The following is a 26,044-nucleotide window of genomic DNA, read 5'->3' as shown; positions in this document are numbered from 1 at the left end:
AGGACGCCTCTATTCTCCTTGCGACACATGACGCAATCTTGGCATGGCAGGAGGGAAAAGCCGAGGACATCTTTAATGTATGAGATAACGTGCGCCAGAGCCGCGACGAGGAGTCCGCAACGCCGAGGAAATTAGAAGTTGGAAATAGGCGATTGTGCGAAGGCGAAATTCCTGCGCGCGACAGCAAGTGTAATGAGTGTAAGGGCGAACTTTGACGCTGCTGCGTCCTGCTCGATTTTTCGTCACTCGGAGCGCGACAGCCCAAAAATTTCAACTGATATACTGCCTCTCAGTCTCAACATTTGTCGCACAATTTTTATTCGATCGTCACCTCTTACTTGTTATTTTTGACTGGATAAAATATCATTTTAACTCTTGAAAATTGAGTACTCGTACATATTTACTGCCTACCTCGTCAACCTTATCGACGAGGATAGCAGTCTTGCAATTAAATTACACAAGGCTCAACCGACAGGTAACGCCATTTAAAATAGAAAAATAAGAAGTTTAAGTGAAGAATAAAATAATAAACGTATAAGTCTCGACCGGTAAATTAAGACTTAATACCGACTTATAGATACGCGCCACACAATGGCCGACTCAAATTAACTTTTATAAAATTTTTCTTTTTCTTTTTTTTATATTTTAAACGTTCAGATTAACTCACTTATAAAGGTAATTTTTCAATATCCGTGCGAGGTGGAGACGGAAGTATGTACAAAAGAAGGCGAATGAATCGTTCTTGAATTACACGCTTAGGACATTGAATATTCACTGTACAATCGATATCAGCACGAGCTTTCCAAGTATTTTACTTTGCTCTTTCGAAATCATCGTCATAAATATTTTTGGACATGTGCAAATGCCTACCGGCGCGTAGAACTGATGGAGAGAAAAGAAAAACAAGAACACAGGATCCAGGAGGAAAATCAAAAAAATCCACACAGCCCGGGAAAGAAGAAGAAGAAGAAGCCTCTTAAAATCCCGAGCACACAAGCATCCACGAAAAATTTATGAGGCTCGTCGAAAAGCTTGCGAGGGCAGCGCCGCTACTCTCTGACGGGTCATAATGCGATTTCACGTCGGCACGTCTAGCTGGCTGCATTTCTCCGTCCGACAATTACCACCCTCCTCCGCCCCGCGTAGCAATCATCCTTCCAGCTGATGGTTGAGATCTCTTTTTGGCCCTTGTTTTTTGGTGCGCGTGTGTGCTATTGCTAATATATGTGGGTTGACATCCATCAAGTAACTGCACGAGGACGTTTTGGAATTTACTCCACAAATTATTGTAAAAAGAGTTCGTAAAAGGATTGAATGATTTTATTGGTTAGAAACAGTCGTATTCCGAAAGTTCAAATGATAATAGTTACTCCAAACTGTATGGCCAACATTTTTTACCGAAATCTATCTATAATACAACTTATTTATATTATGCACTTTGAAAACGAGTTACATAAATTTATTTTATATTATTATCAACTATAATAATTGAACATTTATATTATAACTTTGTCGATTATATATTAAAAAGTACACGTGAAGTTTTTGAATTTTTTTATTCGTCATACGGTGTGTACACATTTGAAAATGTCGTTACCTTAAATATGAATGTTGAGACAAGAATTTCACGGTGTGATAGCAGTAATGGAAACCAAGATTATGTTTTACATATACCAATGTGGTTCGATAATTTTAAGTGTTGAGAATAGCTAATAAAAGGGAGTTTGAAATAATACCTCGGAAGTATATTACATAAAGAAATAAATAACTTGCATTGCCAGAGCTTTATTGGATGAATTCGATCGTAATTTTAAGTCGCAATGGTCTTCTACCTAAATACTAAAAATACTTACACGCTCCTTAAAATTTTCTATTCACCAAATAAGCAATTGACGCGCTTTAAACAAGCCGAAAATTCAAATCGAACATTTCAAACAAACAAACACTAACGCGAAAACGTAACGAAACGCAAAAGCAAATTATCCTCTTGCCTGCGCGTGTACGTATAGGTATACCAGCCAGTTGGCAAAAGCACACGAGAGTTCAAACAAACGGTGTAGACACATATGCGTGGGTGTATATGAAACGGAATCTCACGTGGAAAAGGCTTTTCCAGCTCGCACTCGCGCGATGTTAATCTTTCGCGTCCGCCTCTGCAAATCCGGCTGTGAGCTCTGCTCTCTCGCCGCTCTAGCTGTGCTGTCGTCAAACAAGCTGCCTGGCGCGAGAGGACAACGCAAGCTTTTACGATACGACCGGCAGTGAATCGTCGCGCTTTGATGCGCGCAAAAATTAACACTTGCTTTCGCGGATTTAGCCTTCGTGCTTTCGAATACACGCAAGCCCCCGTCGTTTTCCTTTTTCCAAGTCGTATATATTTCGCGACTGCAATCAGCATTGTAAGGTCAGCTTTCGAAATGAAATATTAGCGTGAACGTTTCTGCCGACGTGACTTACGTAACGAGCACACGAGCGCAGAAAACGTTTGGCAAATTTGCGTATAATGAACAAATATTCTTCGAGCGCGCCAGATAAAAATTCGCGGCAATTTTTTTTATCGCAGTTTCTTTGCGCAACGCTTATTGTAACTTTTTTACAGGTCTGAAAATGAGAATTTATGAATTTTTCATTCGACAGCACGAAAATGTATCTAATACATAATAAGTTTAATAATTTTTTATTTTTTTACTTTTACAATACAACTCTTACTTTGGTGTACATAAAAACGTCCAACACAGCAAAACGCAACAGAATAGAATTTCCGTAAATATCGCGGCTCGAAAAGTTCAACGCAATCACTCATCAAATCTGAGCCAGTGAACTCTTAGCAGCAGCCTCAGCAAAACTGCGAAATATTTCGAAACTTTTGCTTTAGATCTCAGTAGCAGCCCTTTCGGCATAAAAATGTCAAAGGGTTAAAAGCGCTCGCTCGCGCAGGCGCTCCACAGGTGGCAAATGAAAGCCTCGGAAAATCCGAGGGAGAGAGTGAGTTTTCGATCGATTGCAACCTCGCGCGCGCTTACGTAGGTGTGTATGTGTTGGTGATTAATGAGTCGACGAGCATTTGTCTTTGTCCTCCGTGAAGAAATCTCACGTGCGATGTGTGAAAGTCTCTCGCGGGATGAGTTATGCGTTTCCTCGTTCGATTTGATCTCTGTTTGATCCCTATAGTACGTTGAATCAGATTGACTGACGTGTTTGCCAGAATAATGAATAAATATTTTCTGTTCTATAGACTTTGCGAAATTGGCTGCGTAGTTGTGCGTTCGTTCTTCTATTCGTTTCTGTTATCGGTGATGAACGACGTGATAATTTCAAAATAACATAATAAATATTGAAGCTAAAAAGGATGTTTGTGAAATTCTTCTCGATTCAAGTAACGCATTGTGCTTTACTTATTTTTGCCCATCCTAAAATTTATATTTTTTTAATGCAAAATTCATTATAATAATAAGCAAATAACTGAAAGTAAAAATACATAGCTTTTAAAAAAACCTTTTGATAAATACATTTTTCTTTTGTTTATGGTAAATTTCATTTCGTTACAATGATTCTCATAATAATTGTTGCAATAATCTAGAAATTGTGCTAAAAGAATATTGAATTTATTAAGCAAAATAAACTCAATCATTTCAATAGAATGAAACGTTCAGTATTTATTGATACGCACAAAAAGGTGACACAAAATGAGGGTATACATAAAAATAGGCGCAGATGACTGCAGCTAGTGCATCCTTTTGCAGGGAAACCCCGAAAACATATTTATTGCCTCGTTATCGGAGACATCGGTCATCGACGCGCCTGGAACGGTTAGCGAGCGAAAGGTTTTACGACCTTACCTGGGCTCTCTCTCTCTCTCTTAGGCCAACACTCAGAATACAAAAAATACAACAACCCGTGCTCGCTCACGCATTTCTCAACGAAAATATATGTACTCAATATATAGTCAATAAGAAATATTTTCAAACGTAGCAGATCCAACTTGCATTTACTTAAATAACAAAATGATTAAATGTACATTTGTATTTTCATAGTTTGTACGATTCTGTTCAGTTGATACTACCGTCACCATCGCAACCCCAACGCTGTTTTTACGAATGTCAAATCTAGTAAAACACATAATCATAAAAACCTACCAGAAAAAAATTGAAATAATTCTTAAAATTTTGAAGCGATAAAGGAACAAAACAAAAAGGCGCGTAAAAGCGGAGATAAATAGTGGCTATATGTCTCCCAACAACGACCTGTAAGAAAAAAGCCACGAAGAATTTTTCGACGGGCCCTTATTAAATTTGGAGCGGCTCGTAAATCAGGCTCGTTACACTTACGCACTCGGCAATCGAGCGAAATTGCCAACTGTCTGCTCTTTTCCGGGAATCGAGTGCCCGGTTGCAAGCGCGTGGATACGCAATCGTTTATGAGGAGCCGTTTTTCTGGCGATTTTTACTTGCATTGTTTGTCGGTGGATCCTGACGGAGGTTCGAGGACGAGGACAAACGAGACCGTATTTTTCAGACGTTGGAAAAAAACGCGTGCGCAATGTTGGTTGGAATGGCCAAAGACCGTAAGAGCTCACGCGCATACTGAAATGTTCTTAAAAACAAAGTAGGATGTCGGGTATGTATTTAGTCGTGCTGACCGCCACTTTGGGATTGCAAATACAATTACACTTTTATAGATAATATAATTCCACGAGTATTTCCATTTATTTAGAAATGTACTTTGGCCCATTAACGCGCGAAATTGTTTTTCTGTACACGCACTTTCTATCGTGCAATGTCGATAGGCAGAAAGAATAATTTTCTTTCAAGATCCCCCGTACAGGTGGTTGTCAAGTGAGCTCTTTCAAAATCTGATATTAGTTTTACATGAAAATATATGTCAATAACTATTATTTTTGCGTCAAAGTATAAGTCAATTATATGTCTATTATTTTTGCGTATTTTTTTAAGTCGGTTTTTTTCTTGTTTCTTTATCAAATAAGTATATTATCTACAAAATGCGCGGTCTGAATGAACACAAAGAATTTATACTTCAGAAAATATTTAAAAATTACTCGAAGGATATTGACGAAAAGTATTAACTTTGAGAATAATTTGTATACTTTACGAAATGCTTAGAATTAGTCGAAAAATTCGTGTAAATGATTTAATAATTTGAAAGCAAATTTTTTATTTAAAAAAATGGTCAAAATTACAATATCAAATAATATTCTAAATAGTTTTGATAAAATTCATATGTATTCTTTGGAAAATTTTTTTGCAATGCTAAAAAACACTCCCTAAATGTGTGGATTCAAAAAACTCAGTCATTCGGACCACGCTTTCTGCTGATAACATACTTGTTTAAATGTAACAACAAGAAATAAATCGCTTGAAAAAAATACGTTAAAAAATCGATCCTATCTTACTTGAACGCAAAAATAGTGACGTTATTAACATTTTCTTATAAAACTAATATCAAATTCTGAATGAGCACATTCAAAAATTCCCTACGTGGTATTTCGGAAGAAAATCATCTGTTCTATAAAGATCATGTGCATAAAAATCAATTATACGCGTTAATGTGTTAGTAAGATTAAATTATAAATTGAAAACGTTGATATTAATTTCGTATTGACCGACTTTTTCGAAATTCTTTCTTTGTTTTCAAAAAATTGTATTTCCGTGTCCTTTTCAAGAGTACAATACATGCAACCAAATTATTTCAGTTTGTTCTTAAATAACGTACGAGATTTTTAATGTCACACTCGATAATAAATAATTTCTGAAATAAAGCCGTTTTGTCGGAAATGGTATTCGAATTAAAACAAAAACGGATAGGTACAATGATTGGAAATCTTATATAAAGGCAGTACGTAAAGTTATGCAGGGGCGGAGGGGGACAAATGGCTTCAAAAACGAGTTAAACGACATTCCGTCGTTATAGATAAAAGGTGAACGTATATATGCGCCAGCATGTTGCAAGACGACATTGTGACACATCGTATAAAGTAGAAGTATTATATATCTGTGTTATATTCAAGTATAAATGATAGAAAGTTTTTATTCAGTGGAAGTTGCCGCTTCCGCTTGCTTTCCATCCTTATTGTTATGATTATCAATGATTAATGTGTGTAATATAATATTTTTCATATTGAAGGTATTATATTTATAGAAGATTGAATAGGTAATATGCAATTTTATTTTTACCTGCGGATAATATAATATTTTTTATTTATTTGTATAATTAAAATTTTTATAGTTGTATTTTTAATTAAAAATGGACAATAAAATTAACGGAGTTTGGTATTGCAAGACTTTTCAATTAACACGTCTCGTAATATAAAACTCCGTTAAATGCATTATACATGTGAAGAGTTTGATGAAAAAGAACCATAATTTGGTACCGTTTCATCAAGATTGGATAATGCGTGTATGTTTATAGTTTTGGATTGTATCAGTCTTCGTATCATTCTATGGAATACCCTATTATAAATATAAAAATATTTAATTCCGTTTTCCCGACGGCAGTACTAAAATAAAAAATAAGAACATAATTTTTCACGGCTTTTTAGAATATGGTTAAAAGAGAAAATCAACAGAATTCATCTGGCTTCAAATTAAAATTCTACAGATCGAAATACGTTCGAAACACTATTGCCACTTATTTCTTATCAAAACCTTTATCCTTGCAGAGCTTTGAAAATTGTAGCACGGCATAACATGTCAAAACTAATATGTGATTTGAAATTTCTATAGTATAATTTTTAATATATTCACTTAGACAATTTGCATTTCAATTCAGATCATGAGACAATTATTTTTTGTTTTGAATTAAATTCCAAAAAACATTAAAAAAATGTTTTACCTTCTTGATTTTAGCATTCGAGATTCTATTCTAGATTTTATTTTAAAATTGATTTTAGCACTAGACAAAACCTGGAACCTCAAGCATGCAATTACTTTAAAATTATAGAATGATGAAATCAGATAACTACAAAAGTTTAGTACTAAAATTCATTGAAACGGTGTCAAATTATGGGAATTTCAGAATATATACAAATTAAAAAGCATAACAAGTCTTGAACAACGTTGTCCAGAATTCTCTAGCAATTCCATCGAAACAATGATAGTAAATTTAAGAAAACACAGAAGATTGAAAGTGGTTTCTCAAAATTATAGGTTTTCTGCAATAACTCTTTTCGAAATCGACAATTTTCCAAATCTAATTTCGCGCTCTCCTAACCCAAACTTCAAAATGCGCATCTTCTGTTCTCTCTCCCCCCTCGGAAAAGCGAAACAGCTAGCTCTCACTCGTCGGCCAACGAGCAGCGGAGTGACACTCATTCGCGAATGAAAGCTCGCTGATATTACACGCCGAGAGAGCGGGATAGCTAAATGCGTCGTTGTGCGGGCGGCGGCTAAGTACAGCGCTCTAAGCCTTTACCTCTTGCTTTATAATACTTCTATAAATAAACTTGCTTGCGTGGCCGAAATTTAAGCTTTATTTCAAGAGTGTTTATCAACGACTATATACCACTTTCTCTGCTGTTTACTATCGGTTTGAAATTAACAATCATTTAACTTTCAAAGCGTATATTGTTGTCAAAAAAAATCCTATGAAAATAGGACTTCGTCAGCGCTTAGCTACGATTTCGTCAGATAAGCGTGAACGTTCGGGGTAATATTTAGTTTATAGTTCAGTCTTTTTGAAGCAAGTGCAATGGAATGAAAATAATCAATCATAACCAGCAATCTCCCAAAAAAAAATTATCTCGTTCATGACTTGCCCGATTATTTTCAGATTTGATGCAAAAGCTCCTGAACTTTTTAATCTTTCATAAAGATTCGAATGCAAGCGTCTCAAAATTGAGCAATGCGTTCGCACTGCCTTATTTTTCAAAAGTACTATTTTGTTTTTACACTCGAGCCGTCACACATTGAGATGTCACTACTAAAACGAAAAATGTGGCTTCGATTGAACGTAATTCTCAACTTTGAGATCCTGGCATTTAAACGTGCGAGTAATCTGTTAAAAAATTGATGAAAACTTAAAAAGCTCAAAAGTTGTTAGATGTTTCGCGTCGAAATCCGCAAGTAATTGGACAATTGATTTTTTTTTCGTCGATTTCATCGCAGTTGCCTCAGGAAAACTTTGAACAATTAGTTGAATTCTTTTCCCCAGCGATTCAAGCTTTCCTGACGAAATGGTAGCTGTGCGAAGTTGCCCGTATCTCAAATAGCTTGAAAATCCGTACTCTTTTCCCTTCAGATTGCCGCCGTAACTCCGTTGATTGGTCTAGATATACGCTTTGAAAGTAGAGTGACCATAATCTTCAAGTCGATAGCAGTAAGGGATCAAATCGCTACACAACAGCGCCGATTCAATGCGAGAGTTTTGAATTATACGCGAATTGACGCGGCTCTGCCCGAATCAGCGGGAGACTCGTTACATATGTTCGTATTGTGCGCGCATATAACTTATTTGATGGGTACACGTGGATCGGAGAACAGCCTTAAATCGCGCGATAATAATTTTTAATTGAGAATCTCTTGTCATTTCCGGAATTTTCTGCGAACAATTAAAAAGCCGCTTTATCCGACGTCTGGCTTCCAACTGAAGTACGAGTACAAAGAGTAAGTCGAGATCAAGATAAAAGATGAAAAAACGCTCAAGCCGCAAATGATAATTAACAGGTAACGCGGTAATTAAAAGCTAATATTTCATGAGGTTAATAAATTAACGCGGAGCGAGCACACGTTAACGAACGTGATACGTCGTATGTGCGGTGGGTTTAAGATTTAGTGTACACACAGATCGAAAAGCCTCTCTCGCTCCACGCCGCACAGGCACAAGAGAGGGAGAGAGAGAGAGAGAGCGAAATTGGAGAGTGCGCGGCACCTGCAATTTCAAGCAGCTTTTAATCGAATTCGCGAGTGCGCGCGCGCGAATTGTGGGAGTGTTCGCGCGGCCAAGATAAATAACAACGATGCGGGCGATATGCACGCGCATGATAATTCGGTTAGCAATTAAAGGAATCTGCACACGGCGACAAAGCCGCGCGTGAAATGCCTCTTGTGTGTACCCGCGCGCGGCCCGACGGCTCGCAAGTAAGGCTGACCGACGCGCTCGGAATATGGGGAATTCGAAAGAAGGCTCTTCGAGCGATTCTCTCTCTCTCTCTCTCTCTTTCTCTTTCTCTCTTTTTCCCCGCGTTATTTAATTTTATTTCTCGGCCTTGCGCATTTGCGCAACGAAACGAGAAGACGTTCCGAATATCCCGACGAGAATAAACTCGAAGGCGCGGCTTCGCTGCATTGTGCGCGCGAATTGAAACTGAAAGTGATCGCTGCTTGGCGAGACGCAGACTGAGATGTGAAATTTTGCGCATGGTGATTCAACATTTTTGGCAAGCGCTTGGTTCCTTCGCCTACTCGCGTGCAACCACTGGTAAACAAAGTTTCACTTAGGCTATGTCGGGAATTCTTCGGTGCAGTAGTTGTCGATAGTAATATTATCTCGTGTACAGATTTTTATCGATGTCTGATGTCAATGGGAAATTCGATATTATTCAAATTATTCAAATGTACGTAATTTTCATCAATAATGTAAGCACTATTTTTCAAATGAAGACATCTGAACGATAGTAGGATTTTTTTTTTTTTTAATTTTCCATAAATAATCATCCTTAGGTTATTCTCGCTTGCACTTATTGCAACTATATAAACCCACGGAACAATGTGCACTCGTGCCAAAGCTATTTCCGCCACCACCTCTCTCTCTCTCTCTCTCTCTCCGTTAAGGCTGCTGTCTATCTCGTGACGCGCGCCCTGCTACTTTTCCGTATATATAGCGTCGCACGCACGCGGGCAAAAGTACCAAAAGCAGAGAGGAGAGAGGCACTTGTCGCCGCTTGTCGCGCGCTACTGACGCGCGGCGAATTTTCGTTGCGCTTTTCCCGCGTCTTTACTTCTTGTTTTGCTGTTTGCCTTTTTGCGTTGTCAACTTTTCTATGTCGAGCTTTGCGGGAACTCATTGCTGCGAGATAAATCGGATTGGCCTGATTTAGATGCAATTTTCAATTGTTCATTTACCGTAGTCTATATAACATTTTGGTACGAGGCGGTTTTCTTTTTCATTTTTGAGCGCAAATCAATCGTAGTCAAATAATTTCTCGACTTAAAAAAATTAAGAATGCAACGTATTTCAAATAATTTATTTGCTTTTGACTTCTATATTTTTATGGCAAAAAAAAAATTTATAAATAGAAATATTTGTTATTGAAATTTTTTAAAGTTTATTTTAAAAAACAACAAGTAACATATCATTTAAGGTTTAAGAAATACCAATAAAAGTTTTTTATTTTTATTAGTCGTAATGAAAAACTGAAAAATACAATACCGAATAGTAATTGATGTATTTTATTTAAATTCTGATCCATTTTTGTGTAATAGTAATTAAATGATATAGAATAATATTCTTTTTGTTAACAAATTTTAAGACTATCATGATGGATTTACGATTAGATTAAATTGAGATGCAATTTTCAAAGTTTAAGAAAATATTACAGAGTATATTAAAAAAAGACGATTTTTTTTTCAAAATTTTTATGAATTATGTTGTTTATTGTAGATCTCATTTCAAACATTTTTTACGTTATTAACTTTAATCCGGCAATTTCATAATGTTAACATTATTTCCAACATATTTTTAATCTTTTCAATCGAAAATTCAGAAACAATAAATTATTTATTAAATTCAGAATACTCATTTAATCGCGACTTCACATTTGAATTTGCGCTAATAAATCATTCCTAAACTATCGAAAAAATATTTCCAATGACTTCAGGCAATAAAAGTACAAAACACTCGAAAATCTACATATAGTCTCTCAAAATGTCGTGATAACTCAAAGATTCAAACATAAATCATTCGCGTACACGTACACATCAAGTCTGAAGGAGACGAAAGCTTTTCACACCTTAATTACCGACCATTTATTCATCGGAGGGTAAAAGGCTTACTCGCGGCTCGCGAGCGAGAGTTCTAGATTCGTCAAAACAACATCCACGCGGAATAGCGAGGGGGGGGGGGGGGTCATCCGTCAACTGACGAGAGATCCATCGCGAAGGCAGCTTACGTGACAATGAGATGGAGTGCGTGGCTTAATTGGGACCATCTCTAGCTATATATACGCGCGCGCCACTTGATCGATTCATCCTCGTCGTCGCGCCACTTTGGTACGCAATCATGCTCGCATCCACGAATATATTTGTGCTTGATGGCTTAATGGTGGGATACACAGTGATTTCTATATTTATCAGTGATTTTTAAGCATTTCGATTTCATAATCAATTTTAATAGATTGCAATCGCGAATGCGATCAGAAAGCGCATAGATCGAAGAACAGAAGCCAATGTATTCACTTGAGAAAGCCAGTTATCGTTTCGGTGGCGTCAATCAGATGCCCTGCTTTCGTAAGCCGCCTATACGATGAAATAAGGAAAACCAGCAGCGAGTATTCTAGACAATTAATTATTCTTTACGCATTGCAATTCTACGATCGTAAAAAAAAAGAAGAGTAGACGCAATCGGAATTTCTGACTGTCAAATTTTCAATTGAACATGTAGGATCGTTGGATTGCGTTTGAAGTTCGACGAACGAACGATTGAAAACATCGTGTCGGTTAAAGTTAATCGGATAGAGTTTGCGGTTTTCGCAGTGAGAAGCTTTCAGCCGGTGTCGTCGCGTATGTTTCTTTTCTCCCTTTCCTCAACCACTTAGGTATGCTCAGCGTTTAGTGCTTGTTAACTTGTTTTCCATGTACGTGCAAGGTTATAAATATTCAGTCGAGTCTCAATTCCGAGCTGCGACGTGCTCGTTCTTTACAATCGCCATTTCGACGCCTCACTCGCGGCAATAAATACTCTATCGAATCAACTTCAATTTACAGCAACTTGAAGCTCTCATTGCGCATCTACCCTGCGCATTATCTCCGTCTTGCTGCTCGTTATGCTCGCGCGAGAGCATTTGACTTTCAAATAGGCAGCAAACGGCAAGAAGCTCCACGCGCGACGATAAGTTGACTACGCGCCGTATATATACGTACTCGAGCCAAGAAAAGTGGTTGTTACGATAACGACGGGCAGGAGCAGAAGCTTGCGCGTTTGAATGTGGATGTGACAATGGATTTACCGCTTTGATGGGCCGGCTGATTTCCTTCGTGGCTTCATTGTGGGGAAAAGATGTCGCCTCGCCTCTCCTTTTCTCATGCGAGAGCGAACGAGCGAATCTTTCGCTCAGACATTGATGTAATAACCGCGATCTCCAAGTATCCATAAATCAAATCCGCGATCGTCGCCAACAAGCAAGTAACGAATCAATTCCAGGACTACGTCTACCGAGAAGATAGAAAATTCCCGTCGAACAAAAGTGGCAACACGCTCTCTCTGTCTTTCTCTCTTCCCCTTGTCTCCTCGCGAGACGCGCTTGAATAATTAAAAAATAAAAACGACAGCTCACGCGGCCGCAGACGAATGGAAGCGTGAAAAATTCACCTGTCGAATCAAGCCGCTGTCTCTACTTGTGCATAATCAAACAAACATTTCAGGCGTCCTCTTCTTCGAATGGATTTCGCAGTCGCGACGTCCGTCGATATTCCCAACCATCATTGTCACGGAGAATATTTTCCCTTCGTTCGCGAGCATGTAATCGGGTTATACAAATACAGCTACCCTTAATTATGACGGGCGTTTTACCACTTTCAAATAGACAGCTCTTTATAGCACTAACGTGGGCTTGTAGATTTTTCTTCCGCGTTTTTGTTTGGCTTCTCGCTCTCCCCTCGCATTTGCCTTTAATAATTCAACTTGCTTTCGCCCACCGCCCTCCTTATTTCGCTTGTCCGTTATGAAAGTTTGCTCGCGAGTGTTTGTCTTTTTTTCAAGTTTCACGGGGATACATGTTGTCTCTTCAATTTCAGCAGGTTTTTGTGACGTTCATTCCGAATATTTATACCATACGAAAACTGGCTCGCTCGTATTGCATTCTTAATTTTTAATGTTCTTTGTTTAAGAAGTAATCGAGCGAAAGTCTTTGATAGAAGAATATTTTCTTGAATTGTTAATTTTATTTTTTTAAGAGAAGGGAGGAGAACATGTCTTGATTCAATGTAGTTCTTAACAACTAAAAATAATTATCATTATTTGGTACAAACTCAACTTGTAATCTTCCAACGAAAAAAATACATTCCTTATCCAAACTGTAAATTATCGGGACACGTTTTTAAAATACCTCTTTTTTGTTTTTGTAAAATTTTTTCTTCGTTCAAAATGCTTTCATAATTAAGATTCAAATTCTTGCGTTCTTGGGTTTTCTCATAATAACCTCTTCATGATCGGGATGCACGGGTAGCAACTACGTTGTGCCAGAAAGGCCTTCGTTTAAGGGTTAATAAAAAATGAATTTCTTATATCAAGTACATTTTTATACATAGACTTCTTAATTTTAATAACTCATAATTATTGCTATTTTATTATTACCAGATTTCTAGTCGCTGTTTAGCCTTTTACGCCGTGTTTCTACATATCCAGCAACACTCGTGTAGCCGAACAAATCAGTAAAAGTTAGAAAGTATTTTTCGTCAATCTAGCCACTCTTGAAAATGCACACTCAGGAAAGCGCCCCGAGCAAACGAACTTTCTCATTGTAATACCTCGCATCATTCAAAGCTAATAAATCTCTTCGTCGGGCTCGAACACGTCTCGTATAGTAAGATGGTAAACTTCTTTTCTTGTAACGCCTCTCGGCGTCGCAGACACTCCGATAAAAAAAAGTTCCGATGTTATATATACAACAAAAAAAGTTGGCGAGGCAGTAACCTTTGCTCGGCTTTGCCGAGGGGTATGCTTACTATACGCAAAGTGGGAGTGAGAGAGAGAGAGAGTAAGAAAACACTTAGGGGAAATTCTCGAGTGCGCTCGTCTGGTAAATGGATTCATTGCCGTGAAATTCTTCAGCTTTTCGTGGATTTTTACAAATTGCCTTTTTTTTCCCGTATCGCTAGCGAGCTCATCGGCTGTTATTGTACTCGACATAAACTAAATAAATGTTAAAGTTCGATGCCGGCCGGAATGAGTTGAGCTTTCGCAGTGCTCCTTTCGCTCGTCGATTATTACAATGGCAAAAGGAAAACGCGCCAAGTTCCACGTGTAAATTGACGTTCGTGCGAGCAATTGGGCATGAATAAACGAGCGACGAGAGCCTCGAAATCACGATGTATTTGATGGACGTGAATAGCTCGTCGTAAAATCGTCACTCAGGTGCGCGCGCGCCAATGACTATTTAATAGCAAGCGAGAAAGGTAAGGAGCACAAGGGAGCTTCGAGTGTGTAGCATTTCTTATTTTACGCCGGGAAAAGTCCATAAAATATACTTTTACGAGGTCGGACTCTCGCGCTCTCTGGAGCTTTACATCGGGATCCATGTATACGCGGCTTGAATAACACTTCATTGCGAGGAGCGAATAAGCTATTGTTTCTGTGGTTTAGTGTCGTCGTACGTCGAAGGAGAAAAATTTGCCGTGTACAATTTTGTTTGTTTGTTTGTTTTTTTGTTTTTTTCGGTGCCCGTACGTTGATTGCAATGTTTTCAGTAAGAGTAATGCTGACTGTTCTTACGGATTACCGGATATTCGAGATGATTAATGAAACGAAACAAAACGATGTTGGCGATTCTCAAGAGAGATGCTAACAAATATCCGTCACATTTATTTATTGATTTTTTTTTCTTTTACGGAAAAACTATTCGACTACACTGTAAAATCTAGGATGCTTTGTTGGTAAAAGCTTATTTTTGTGTTTATTACTGCACGTTCTAATAAAGGTAAATCAAAAGGCTATTCTTACGTGTTTATATAACGAGCAGCTGATACGCCTCGAAACAACTTCCTCGTAAAAATAACACGTTGCATATTCCACAAATTATGGTAAACGCATCGTAACGCAGCGCATAACTATTTCCTGAAAGCGAAACTCGTCGATTTGCGAGAGCTCCTCGCCCGCGAGATTGCGCCGACACAGAGAATAGAATTGGAAAAGAAACTGTCAAGAAAAGACATTACACGCGACGCGATCACGATTGCCATGCATAAATATGACATTTTACGAGCACGTTGCGTCGCGCCGCTGCGCGCTGCTCCGTATAGTCGTAAAATGGCAATTTATCCGCGCGAGCTGATTAGGCAATCCAGCGATTCACCCCGCGATGGGACACTTTCAGATGGAAGAGACAAAAGGTTTCGAAATGTTTGGTTTCGAATGACACTGCGTCTGCGCGCTCGCGTATTAAAATATTTGCGAAACGGCAATTTACGACTTTTTTAATCCTTCATGGAGTCTTTGTTTCTGTGAAAATTTGCATGATTCGTTTTACAGACATCATTTTACACGTATCTACGAGTTATATGCACCGTGTGAAATCTAAACATAAAAGTTTTTTTATGATGTCCGTGCACTTTTTGTATGTATGCTCAGCAAACAATTTTTACCTAACTTGAGCAATTGCATAAGTTATTCAAAAAAACACGATGAAAAAAATTGTTCATTTACTCCGAAAAGAAAATGTATTCTAATTGATTACCATCACTTAAAATGAATAATTTATTATTTAAATGACGAAAACATTGCTCAGATTTAATAACCTCATGATTGGGAACAAATTGAAAGCTATATTTTGCGAGTCGCTATAAATGTGATGACTTCAAACTTTTTCACGTATTGAAATGGGATGTGAATTATCGAGAAGGCAAATTTTGTAACAATTTTGTCTTCTCGCCCAATAGTAATCTGTTCGAATATTAAAGTATCTACATCACTTGAAATAAAATTACGTTTCAATTTTAACTTTAATAATTCTCACTGTTTCCTGAATGCATTAATTACATTTCTTGGAAATTGTGACTATTTTTATAAAAAATTGAATTTCCGATAATGAATCTTAAAATCACAAGCATCAATAATAAAATTAAATTCAAGGAAATAGTCAAGTACCTACGACATTTTCAAAATACATCAGTTTGATTTCGCAACTACACTCTTACCATTTATATTTAGAATCCGAGCTTCACTGTCCATTTACGTCATTGCACATGTCGGCATCGTTTTTTAAATATCGCGAATTCTTTCGCTATTGTAGCAACGAAGAAGAAAACTCTTTGTAACAAAAAGAAAAACAAAAAGATTCTTCGGCGAGTAACAATATTTCTAACTCTCTCATTTGCATCTCGCGGTACCGTGGCTTGTAAATCAAAAACGCTATACTCTGGGAAAAATTCACAAGCGAAGCGATCTTATCGCCTTGGCCATTACAAAACTTCGCCGCTCCATTAAACGTTAACTTTTCATGAGGCCGGCACGCACGAACTCTCTCCTCCCACCCCCTTTTACTAATTACGCCGACGTGCCTTTGCTTCCTGTCTGCCCTTAAACTAAAACGTCTAACCGCGCGTTCCTAGATCTTTTTTTAATGTTTTGTACGACTGGATCGCTCGTATAGGTTTTGCTCGCATATGTTACTCTGAATCTGCGAAAACTAAGCTGATACCGAGCAGAATAAACCGACACTTGCGAAACACGAAACGACTCGTTCCACCTTCGCCGAAGAACAGAACGAAATTTTGCAAAATGTATCCCAGCATTGCTCGTGTCACACGCGGGACATTTCTTTCTTCTTTTTTTGTTTTTTTTTTTTTATGAAAGCCGAAGGCACTGTCGCTCATTAGTCGTCGCCAACGGAAAAAGGGTTCCCTTCTGTCTGCTATACACGTGGCCAAAGATTAGACTCTTTTTTTTCTGCCGCGGCGGCACGCGATCGTTGCGACCTATTCGTTTGTCGGGCTTTTTCGAATTTTTCGTGCCTTTGTTCACCTGTCCCGTCGCGCGCGCGCGGACACTCAGACGACGTGCCATTGTACGCAACACTTTTGCAAAAAAAGAAAAAAAAATAGCGCTCTTTCTTTCTTTTTTTTTTTTTTGTCGACCGAAACAATCAATGCGCTCAGACATCCGAAGAGCCAAAGGAAAACGTGTATTTACCGGTAGTTGTAGGCGACGCCTTGGAAGCCGATAAGAGTGCGGACTACGAGAGTGAGCGCCCATAAAAGTGACTTTATCGTCTGGTATATTTCGAATCGTCGTGGAGCTTGTCCGAACCCACTAGTGCGAGCTGCCTCCTATATCAGGTGTCGTCTTTTGCTTTAAATTGAATTTTTCGGCTTCCTTTGCTTCTTCTTTTTCAAAGGTGTTGTACGCGACGAACAACTGTCGTTACGTAATACGGATTCCTTTTACAATCTTTTCATGCTATTCTTTGATCGGCGAGTACGTAACTAAATATTATGAGGATTTGTTTATATGATTTTGTCACTCATCGTTGAATCGTGTGCTGAGAATGTTTCAGTTTGGTGTAATATATTTCAGAGGTAAACGCTTTATTGTTATTCTCATAGCTAAAACAAATTATTACCGCGGTATTTATTAACTAAGGTAATAATCACTAAAATAGTTGGAAAACTGATTGTTTCAATTTTTATTTGAGCACAAAGGTAATTATGTATCAGAATTAAGAAAATTGTTGAACTCCATAGGACAATGGTATTGGAAACTGCCTGAACTATATTTTTGCACTTTGTATTCGAAAAGCCACAAAATTGCCTATCCCCTTATCACTTGTCACAGCTTAGGAACAAAAAATCCAAGCAAACGGGAAAAATTAGAAGGTCTCTTGCGGCAAATGAAAAGACTGCGCAAGTAATTAAGTTCTTTTACCTGGTTGTAGAGAAGCACACAAGGAAATATTCAACTATAATTCTCGTGGTTGTAACGCGGAACGGAGAGAGGGGGGATGGTGGCGCGAAATTTACAATGCGGAAAGTTACTTCCAAGCCGCAGGTCCTTGTAAAACTCGCGACTTTACGAGCTAAGCCCACCACCCGCGAGACCCACATTCCCTTTTCTCGTCGTCTTCGTCGTTGTTGTTATTGTTGTTCTGCAGCACGCGTGCAAGCTTGAAAAAAATTTTTAAGAATGGTTAGCAACTGAAAATGAAAAAAAATGATATGCTGAGTTATGGAATATAGTTTTAATGTTAGATTTAATATATTCTTGAAACGTATGATAGTATTTCTTTATTGATCATATCTTTCGTAGGAGATTTTATAAACATTGTACTATAAAAGATAAAGGCTTCAATGTATTAATCTTATAAAAATCTTCCGCCATAAAATGCCGAAGCAAAATGTCAATTTAAGTAGAAAATAATTAAAAAGAATTAGTTAGCTTTGTTGTTTGAAAAGCAAGGTGGCGCGCATTGTACGTGCTGTTGGGAAAATAAAATTAAAAAAAAAGTTTTCGCTAATTGCGCGGCAAGAGAGAAAAACACAAGTGAACTTGTCTTCTGCAGATTTCCAATTTACGCGAACTTAATAATAGAGAGAGATGAAAAGACCGACGATAAAATACCATTTTATTTAGAACTGATGTAGTTGGATCAATGCATTTATTTGTTTTTACGAGTAAAATAAAAATGGTATCCTCTTTTCATTCGCGAGACTATACGAAGGAATGGTGACGAATCTAATTATTAATAAAGTTACCGTGAAAAATATGGGCTTGAGCTTGGAATTTCCACGAGGTGCCGTGCTCTTGGACAGAACTGAAAAATTCAAGTGCGTCGGCTCTGCTAGTAAAAGCAATGTACGACATCAGCCAGAAAGCTAATTCCACATGAAAAGAAAGAAAAGCCCGTAAAAGGTAATTAACGCCTGATTTATTCGATAGAAAGCGTTCAGTCGTTTGTTTATTCAAAATAGACTTTCGCGGTCACTTTTTTCCACAAAAGACATATCTATAATTATTCTCGTTCTTCATGACTTGAAATAAAGTTGTCATTTAGTGCTTCAAAATTTTGACCTATGAAAACTTTACGCTTTCACCTGAATTATCTCTCTTTCTCTCTCTCTCTCTCTCTCTCTCTCTCTCTCTGGCGCGCGCACAAGTTGTTTTCAAGTGGAAACTTGTTACTAATGCAATGTCATTTAATGCGCGCCAGCTGCTCAACTGGGAATAACTTGAAAATTTGTGTACTTGTAATTTCACTTCTCGCGCATGTTTTCTGACACGCCCTCGTAACTGTACAAGCTTGTTGCATTTTCGCATCTTTAATTACTTGGTAACAATGTAAATGTCAAGATGCTTCGTATGTTGTTACTTTTAATTTTACATTCTTAATCTTATTCTATTCGAAACATATAAACTGCTAAACTTATACTTTTTATAAAATGGAAGGCTTGTTAATGTATCACTAAACAAGTTGTTGAAGTATATTTCAATAAATTGGTTTTTGCCACTTTTTCTAGAAATACAAGAAACATTTTCGATATAGATTGTATAAAAATACAATAATATACGATCGATGACGACAAAAATTTATTCTTCCCGATTTCAACTATTAGAAGACGGAACTTTCTAAAATACACAAACGATAATTTTCATATAATACTTAAATATTTATTTACTCCTTTCTCACCCTTCTACATAATGGCATTTTTAAGAATGTTAAAATATTAAACTTAAGGGAGGATTATATAGAACATAATTCACCCTTTTATTGATGGAGATACAAAAATCACATCTCAGTATACCCCTTTTAAATTTAATAATTTTGAAAGTAATGTAAGGATTTTTAGTGTATATAGGCCCTTTAATATTTATAATGTATTTGAGATGCATAAGATTCATATTACAAATGTTAAATTCACTAACTACGGCTTCTCGTCACGCGTATTGCTTCACATCTTCCACAAGACAATCCCTTCCTCTCCCGTATGATCAGCTCGCGCATATATAACCTCACAATCTATCCCTCATCGTCCATTATTCCCATGGTTATACGCTGCAATTTTTCCAGCTGCCCAGATTCCCATCATAACGTTGATTGATCCTTCCATACCGCAGCGATGAAGTAGTGGCGAGTCGTGAAAAGATTTGCATCCCAGACAGCGTTGTTCTTTTGTTGTTTTTTTTCTTTTTTTACGAGGCCGTATTGTGTTGCTTGGTAATCAGCAGCACACGTCTTTGCCACGCCTTGTTGGCTTTAGCTACTCGTCGACAGCTCGTAAAGAAAAAAAGAAGATACTCGTTTATGGCTTGTCGCTTGCTATACGTAGGGCTCATTTACGGTTTCGTTTGATTTACACAGGGAGTGGGCTTACGTCAAGCGTTGGTTGATGCAACACGGGATGCACTTTAACAAATGAGACTTGCGGATCGTTACTTTTATTAGATATGTAAAAGTAAAATTTCCAACCGTGGAAAACTGCGGATGGTTCATTAAAAGCGCAAAAGTTTGCACATTCGACCGCAAGAGAAAGAGAGATAGGGAAAAATGCTTGCTCTCTATAATTAGCCAACTACGTGCCTCGCAAAGATAGTTTCAGTCGGTCTACAAAAAAAAGGGAAGACACACGCGATCACGGAAATTAGCCGTCGATTAGATTTAATTAGAAAACTCGTGTCTTCGTGAATGCGACTGTGCGGGCAAGAAAAAAAGGAAGAAGGGAAGGAAGCGTGACCCTCTATCCTTAATATAAAAGGGGTGGCTTTTACCTTTAACCCTTTTTCCAATTCGCTTTCTTGATCAAGGCGGAAATTACTCGCGAAGATGTGTCACGTGAAAAGTTTCAAATCGGAATGTGCGCTCACGCGGGCTAAATCGAATCACGTTGTCGATATTCGCACACAAAAAGGATGCTTTCGGGGTTGGGATTCTTCCTGAAAAAAAATTAAGGGTTCGTGACTGAGGTTATCAACTGTTAAATGTGATGGTAAGTGCGCGAGCTATTGCTTTTTTAATTGTATTTTGACGGGATTCTGTCGATTCTGTCGTTATAATTAAGTTTTTACTTGATCTTCTTTAACTCAATTCAATTCTCATTTTTACGGTATTTATTTTCAAATTTAAAGTACTACACGTTATCCTCTAGTAGAGGCACTCTCTTGTTCAAATGCTGTACAGTTGCTAGAATAATTCGATTATTCAATTTTTCATCGTTGAAAAAGCATAGAAGACTAAAAGATGAAACTAAGTGAAAAGACTTTTTTCTAAAAAAAATTCCAAAACAAACCTAAAGAAATCGTACCAAAAAGAAAAAATAAATTTTATTTAAATAAAATATCGCAAGAAAAGCACACGACCTACAAACGTACATATACTACGTAAATTTTTTAATTAGAATATCATATCATAATGCGAAAATATATTAATTGTAATAACTTTATGTGGATCAATTATTTTTTGCGGGTACTTTTATTGCCATCATATATAAATAAAAAATGTTTTCAATAAATTATTTTTTAACTTTTGACGTAATTTAATCTATTAAATTTTCCCTGTCTTTTCGTAAAAAACAAGATTAACAAATAATGTTATTTTTTTGCTATTTCATTTCCACATTATAAAAAAATGCCATTGAATAATTTATAAAAAATATTCAGTCAAGTCGCTAATAGTTAGTGCACCATTCACTGCGCCTAAATTACGTTTCTTCTTTCGGTCAATAATAGTAAAACAAGACTTTGCTTGTTAAAATGGAGTTAATGAATACGAAAGCGATCCCATTCCTGGTAATTGCTTGGCTTTACATTTCGTTAAGGTGTCTCACTCACTCTATCGCCATTGAAATTTCATATTTGCCAGTAGTGGAGAGAGAAGCAATCGAGTCTTCTGCAGCTGACACCAGCTCTTGAAGTGAGTGGGAGAGAGGCGATTATGCTTGGTCACCCCGATAATTGGAGCTTTTTTTCCTTTTAGTGAAGCTTGACAGGTCTGTTGTTTCAAATCTCCTTCAGATTCGCCGACTAGATGAACAATGAAGCTTCGTTATATTATAGGTGCTAGTAAATATTATTTTTATTTACGAAAGTGAATATGTTTTCAACTCTTCGAGGTACAATATTTCTCTTAATTTCAGGAAGAAAAAAATTCTCCTAACTGAAAAAGTAAATGACTTACTTTGATAATATTTGTTTGAGTAGATGAAAATATTTGTAAGAAATGCAAGAGCACTCGAGAGCTATTTGTTTATACTAATATATAGAACACAAAGATCATCACTCAAGTTTTCTCAATGGACACGGTGATCGTAAACTATCGCAAGTATCTATTCGCAAGGGAGAGCTTTCAATTTTTACTAGAGCAGCGCAACAAAACTCTCCCAAGATTCTCATAAATGTAAGAATCTTCGGGGCTTCTTAATGGTGATAAAAAAAGTAATTCTCGAATAAAAACAACTTTTTCAATATTTTAATTAGGCACGTTACTTGAACTGAAGTTGTTCCTTGATCATGGAATAATGAGGTACAGGATACGAGAAGAGGATAGATCTCCGAAAAGTCGAGTTTAATGGGGCCGCAGTAAAATCTGTGTATACAGTGTTTGCTAAACCTATATGGTTCACGACGTGGTCTCGTATAAAACTCTCTCTCTCTCTCTCTCTAAACTTTTACAGCTCCGTTGAGTGTCTTTTCTAACGCCGTCTGGCTGGCTCCTCTCGAAATTTTTCAGCCCAATAAAATTGACATAACAGTCTGTACGTGTTGTTTCATGGAGATTGTAGTTACCAAATCGTCGCGCCTACGTTTTTCGCATTCTTCATATAATTGGCTTATATAGTATGAGAGCTTGGCTCAAGGCCTTAGGGGCAGCAATCATAACCTTTCTTCTTTTCCATTTCTTTTGTGAATGTAGTGGATTTGGAAAAGAATAGATGGCATTCAGGTTAGAAATGCAATAGAAATATTAATATTAGTTAAGCAAGTGCTGTTTAAGTATATAATAGTTTTGATATTTAACTATTTTATAATAAACATCGACGTTACAATACTGGAATTTATTCATTTTGACTTCGTGAAAATACTTCGGAAATTGAATAATCTCGACGCTCTTGATATTTTTCTGCAAATTAATTACGACAGAAAACGCTGGTTGAGTACACGAAAATTATGTCTCGTTAATGATTGTGAGCCAAAGAAAATGACATCTTGAAAAAACGAATGTATCTATTCCTGTCATTGGTAAACATTGTAAATGAACTTAGAGAGCTAAAACTGATAGATGCATAAAAAAAAAAAGAATCGACGAAGTGGTTGAAATGGCGACGAGCAAAACGTACACTTGGAAATCACAAGGTGAGTAGCTCTAAAACCCACGCATTAGCCGGGTACAGCATTCTCAAGTTCGTCAAATCCACTCTCTCATGGCAAGCCCGAGCGAGCAAGTCGAGCTTCACCCCGAAAATAGGGGACGCGATTGCAATCACGTCGTGCCGCGCGACTCCTCGTAAAGTGAGCCGCGCGTGCATTCCCAATGCTGCGCTGTAGGCTCAAAGGGAAATGACAAGGTTGCATTTGTCACGGGCTTCATTGTTCTGCGTGGCTTACTTGATTTTTTCGTACTTTTGATTACCGCAAGACTTGCATTGGCAATGGGGGTTCCCCCTTGTTTGTTTTCGTTAAGTCTGAACTGTACTGACGACTTGAATCATAATCTATGGGTTTCACGTAAAATAAGAAAAATCGACTTCGCAAAATAAACATTTATTCTAATAATAAAACAAATACTTTTTATTACCTTAAAGAAGAATACTTCAACTGAAAATAATGAATGTTTTATCGCTTTTTTTTCCAAACTTAAAAACTCCAATGATTAAGCATGCACCGCTAACAGAAAATTGTCCACTGATTGATTATAACCTTAAACATCGTTAGAATGTCTGCATACGAAAATGTTATCACCTCGACCGCGTGTGAATTTTCACCCCAAAATCGCCGCACATACGTCGTGACGATAACTTTGTTGAGAAAATGAATATTCTCGGAGACAATCTAATACGCCCCTTCCTGTCTCTGTGATATTTGATCATCAGAATATTTTAATAAACAAGGCAAACGTAGCCTAAGTAAAGCCCAGGCTAAATTAAGCGGAAACTCCAGGCGAGCGCCGCGAGGATGGATACATTTAAAACGAAGATGAATTCGGCTGCTGCTACTGCGGCTGTGTACATCACAGCAAAGCCATAGCAGTCAATTTGCATACAAAATTCCATTGGAATATCTTGACTAATCCAGATCCTCGCGAGTGTGCATACAGTTTCATTATCATCCCGCCTACCCCTCTCTTTCTCTCTCTCTCTCTCTCTCTCTCGCTCTCGCTCTCGGGTTCCGAAGACGTTTCCACTTTGCTGAATTTGGGCTACACCCTTTTCTTCCGAATTAGCCGTGGGTTCGTTAACAAATTGCATTTTCGTTGTTTTCCCGCGGTGCCCTCCTTCATTAAAACTGATAATACAAAAACAACGCCGCGCGCGTGAATTTTACATAACAGTGCGTGAAAATTGAGTGTTCGTTAATGGCAATTTAATGAAAGATCGAAGAGGCGAGATGTTTAATTATTAAAATAAAGCAAATGACAAACGCAGTGCACGCGCGCGCTTTAATTGAAATGTATTGACAGTTTTATTTGGCTCTCGAGTGAAACGCAACGACGCCGGGCGCTCACTCAATTTGTACCCGAATGTTTGCAAAAGCTGGCCGCGACACACAAACTTGTTGTCGTCGAGTGCTTTTTTTGCTCGGGTGACCCTTCGACGGCAAAAATAAACGAATCAATTTTCATCAATGTTGCATTTTACAATTTCGCTTGAGAGGTGAATGCTTAATGTGTTTGAGAGTTAAAAAGAGATGCGTTTGTCAGCGAGGGAAAATCCAGGCGACGACCACAGCTGTCCGTCTTTGCTTCAAATATAAATTGCTCGTATGAAATGCGTGCCCGTGACAAATCATCGACCGCTTCAAATTACCTTGTTTTAGTGTTACCATTTTGCTTATTTTTTTGCCGGCTTAGTGTAATAACCAAATTTATTCGACTTGGGGTGAGTTAAATATGAATTATTGTTGGTCAGGGCAAAAAAATATCCGGGGAATCTGCTATTGAATTTCGTTGGAAGAAAGAAACTTAATCTACTTTAAATTACATTGCAAACAATTTCTTCTTTTTTGTTCGTTTATCGATCGCCAGTGTTAAATAAACAAATTAACAGTAAAAATAATAAGACGTTTCATATTCTAAGGGACTTTACGTATACGAGTATCGGACATAGAATGTTGGACGAATACTAAGGTAAAAAACATATTGATTGTTTGTCATTATCTCACCATAGATTTGTCCATGGTCTGAAAAGACCATTTGCAACATTTATTTTTTTTCACTAATTAATGTCAAATAATTAATTCACTTTTACACCTTCATGCACGTCTGGCGTCGAAATGTCCGATGGTTTTTATGTAGAAAGTCCCGAAGAAAATTTCTTATAGTCCAATTAGAAACGTGTTTTAAAAATTAGTAATAATTATTCTTTTTTTAAGAATAAATTTCTTGATTTGACATAGATCTTGATGACATTTGCTCTTATTTATCGATAAAAGTTCAAATAAAAATCTTGAACTAGGAAAAACGTAGAAGAATTTTACTGAAAATAACAAAATATGTATGAATTTTCGTCATATATAGCAGGAGAACTATTTCTTGTTTTAAGAATAATTTAAGCTTCACAATTTTAGTAATGCATAGTTCTTATGTTGGTTTGAGACAAAATCTTACCGAAGCGAAAGAAGAATTTTTTCGCTGTGACATTTATTAAAACCGATTTCATTAAATATTTGTTCTTCCGCTGGTTATTAGAGAAATACACGAAATCGAAATTATTACAATAGCTCGATTTGAAACTGATCGTCAGTCTGACAAGCAAAAACAAGTATACTGACGAAAAATTATGACAGATTATTTTAATCTTGTACGGTTTTCATTTTTTCGTAAGTTATTTTACTCTGATCAGCGGCACGAATTTCAAAAATATGATTTTGGAATGATTACACATGTGTATGAATATAGTATCAACGATGCACGTAAAGCTTCGCATATATGGTAACAAACATTCAAATTTTTCAA

The 26,044-nt window shown here is 37.2% G+C and overlaps 1 protein-coding gene across 2 annotated transcripts in view; it reads left to right on the top strand.

Moving 5' to 3' along the window:
• LOC131667919 (uncharacterized) overlaps positions 1–26,044 on the top strand; it is a 206,395-nt gene that overhangs the window by 102,466 nt on the left and 77,885 nt on the right. The gene's annotated exons all lie outside the window — the stretch shown is intronic.

The sequence above is a fragment of the Phymastichus coffea genome, unplaced genomic scaffold (assembly GCF_024137745.1).
Source record: "Phymastichus coffea isolate CEN01 unplaced genomic scaffold, Cenicafe_Pcof_1.1 PCOF00071, whole genome shotgun sequence".
NCBI lineage: Eukaryota > Metazoa > Arthropoda > Insecta > Hymenoptera > Eulophidae > Phymastichus > Phymastichus coffea.
The sequence above is the reverse complement of the archived record's forward strand: the minus strand, read 5'-3'. Positions and strand labels throughout refer to the sequence as shown.